Below are 2,913 nucleotides of genomic sequence, written 5' to 3'. Positions count from 1 at the left end.
ATCCACAACTCTGTTACGAAATGAGTGTTTTCTCTTTTTGAATCTTGCTCGTTCCTTGAAGTTCCTTTATGGTCCCTTCTGCTTTCTCACACAAACCACATTAAATATTCCATCCATCCATCCATCCATCGCCAGATGCCATATATCCCAAATGGGGTGGCCAAGGGCTTAGAGTTAATTGTTTTACAGGGAGGGGCACTAATCCTCCACCAACCCCACTTGACATGTAGGGATGCCAACAGCATCAGGTGTTCCCAGGCGGTCATCCATCCAAGTACTAACCAGACCCAATGTTGCTTAACTTCGTTGATCGGGTGGGAAGCGGTGTACTCAACGTGGCATGGCCGTTGGCCCATTAAATATTCTATCTATCTATCTATCTATAGCCCGACGCCCTAATCCCGCAAAGGGTGGCCGCATTAAATATTGCCTCCTGAAAATATCTTTACATCATTTAGTGGTAAATTATATGGTCTATTTTTAAATAATGATATGGATGGTATACTGTATATATTATTTTTCTTCTTTTATACAGTACCGGCATTTGATTTAAAATTTATATAAATTACCAAGCTCTTCTTTTCATTTATTTCTTTATTCCATTGATTAGAGTCCAAGTTCTTTATTTTTTCTATTTATAATTTTTATTGCCAACGGCCATACCAGGTTGAGTACACCGCTTCCCGTCCGATCAGCGAAGTTAAGCAACGTTGGGTCTGGTTAGTACTTGGATGGGTGACCGCCTGGGAACACCAGATGCTGTTGGCATCCCTACGTGTCAAGTGGGGTTGGTGGAGGATTAGTGCCCCTCCCTGTAAAACAATTAACTCTAAGCCCTTGGCCACCCCGTGTGGGATACATGGCGTCTGGCAATGGATGGATGGATGGATAATTTTTATTGGTTTACTTTCTAACCATTTTCTCTAATGTACCCCATGTTTTTGCTGCACATATCCACTGGTCTTTTCCATTTTCCAGCTTTTCTTGCATTATTCATTTAACTAAGTCATACTTACATACTTGTAATCCATATTTTAAGTATTTGGTGTATCCTTCCATTATTCCCATTAGTCTATTCTGCATACATGAGGCCCGTATTTCTGCTCTCATTGTTGGTATCTGGGCATATCTTGGTGCTTCTAATATACAGTATATATATATATATATATATATATATACAGAACATCCCCACAGTATGCGAGTTCCAAGTATGTGATCCCCCTTGTATGCGAGGACCTTTTTTTGTGTGTGTGTGTGTGTGTGTGTGTGTGTGTATTTTTCATTAGTATGCAAATTGAACTCCTTGTAAGCCAGACGGGGGGCGAAGAGTGGCCCAAATCCAGCGTTACCCCGAGTACGCAACATTGTCCCCCCAAGAAGCGATAACAATTACTTACGCTCCGCCCACCTTGTGACGTCAATGCTGCTCACTCATCACATGATGCCCATGTGCGCCGCTTGGAGGGTGGTGAGGTGAGAGTCCCAGCAGAGGAAACACATGCACACAGAGGGTACACTTCTGTTCCAGGTACGTCCCCGTGTACTTTGAGGCTATTTTTTCTGTGAGCCAGGATGTCTGCCCCCTCCTCCAGGAAGAAGTGCATCACCTATGCCATGAAGACGCAAGTCATTAGGAAGAAGGAGAGTGGGAAGGGTAACACGGCCATTGGCAAGGAACTAGGCGTGGGAGAATCGTCCGTGCGAACTATATGGGCTAACAGGGAGGCCATAAAGAAGACCGTGAAGACATATGGGACTGTGGCATTGGACGGGAGAAGCAGGCAGACCAGCCAGGCTATAATTCTTATGGAGCCAAACCTGGCTACATTTATCCTGGGGAAGGAGAAGGAAGGAATTCCACTGAACTGGCATTACATCAGGGACCAGGCCAAGATTTTCTACAAAATTGCAGCTCTGACGCTTGCTGTAAAGAAACCATTTAAAGCCTTCGTGGGATGGCTTTGCCACTTTCCGAAGAGGATGGAGCTACGTCACATTCGCCTCATGGGGGAGCATGCATCAGCGGATGAAATGGCAGCCAGGGATTATCCAGCCATCCTAAAGGAGATAATCGATGAGGGCGGCTACAGCAGGGACCAAATTTATAACATTGATGAAACAGCCCTCTGTTACAAGGCTATGCTGAAGTGTATTTATATTAGTAAGCACCAGTGCCAGGCCCGGGGCAGAAAAATTGACGAGCAGGATAACAGTCATGTTCACCGTGAAATCAGGCTCACACAAGATGCGTCCTTTTGTGGTGCATACTGCAGCACACCCCAGATGTTGCAAGAATCTGCACTGCATGGATGACAGCGGGGTATACTGGTACAGCAACTCCAATGGTTGGATGACAAGTAGCATCATTTCCAAGTGGCTGTTGCTGCATTTCATCTCTGATACCAAGGCAAAATCCCAGGAACTTGGCATCCCCTTCAAGGTGCTTCTCATCCTAGATAATGCCCCAAGTCATCCAACCTGGCTAGCGGACCTCAGCAAGGAATGCAAGAACCTCTTTCATGCAACCGCTAGACCAGGAGTTGATTGCAACGGTTAAGCAGCTATACCACCAAATCCTTTAAGATCACCTCTGCAGCAAGACCGACAGCTGTGAGGAACTGCAGGCAATTCTTGACTTGAACACAGTTGGAAATGATGTCATGGATGCCGAGGATGGTTTGGACTCGCCACCCGCTTCACCCGGTTCATCTTCACTACGCACGGCATCCGCACAAGCAACTTCAACTCCTGAGAAGACTATTATGGCTTTTTGGCAGTCATTCAGCCTCAAGGATGCCATCACTCTCTTGTTGTCCTCTTGGGCAGATATAACCACTGCAACAATTAACCATGCTTGGCGCCTCCTCGCACCGCACCTGTGTGAAATCGCACCTGGAAGTGGCTTTCAGTCCC

At 45.9% G+C, this 2,913-nt stretch overlaps 2 non-coding genes across 2 annotated transcripts; one reads left to right on the top strand and one right to left on the bottom strand.

Moving 5' to 3' along the window:
* Positions 1-233: 233 nt before the first annotated feature.
* LOC145398571 (5S ribosomal RNA) lies at positions 234-352 on the bottom strand. Its single transcript, XR_013897159.1, has one exon. It is a non-coding gene; the product is annotated as a 5S ribosomal RNA (ribosomal RNA).
* Positions 353-649: 297 nt separating this feature from the next.
* LOC145398541 (5S ribosomal RNA) lies at positions 650-768 on the top strand. The gene has a single exon (XR_013897129.1). It is a non-coding gene; the product is annotated as a 5S ribosomal RNA (ribosomal RNA).
* Positions 769-2,913: the final 2,145 nt, after the last annotated feature.

The sequence above is a fragment of the Coenobita brevimanus genome, chromosome 45 (genome assembly GCF_032717465.1).
Source record: "Coenobita brevimanus isolate Jiangsu-jjx chromosome 45, ASM3271746v2, whole genome shotgun sequence".
In the NCBI taxonomy this organism is placed as follows: Eukaryota; Metazoa; Arthropoda; class Malacostraca; order Decapoda; family Coenobitidae; genus Coenobita; species Coenobita brevimanus.
Note: the sequence above shows the minus strand (reverse complement) of the source record. Positions and strands in the feature narration are given on the sequence as shown.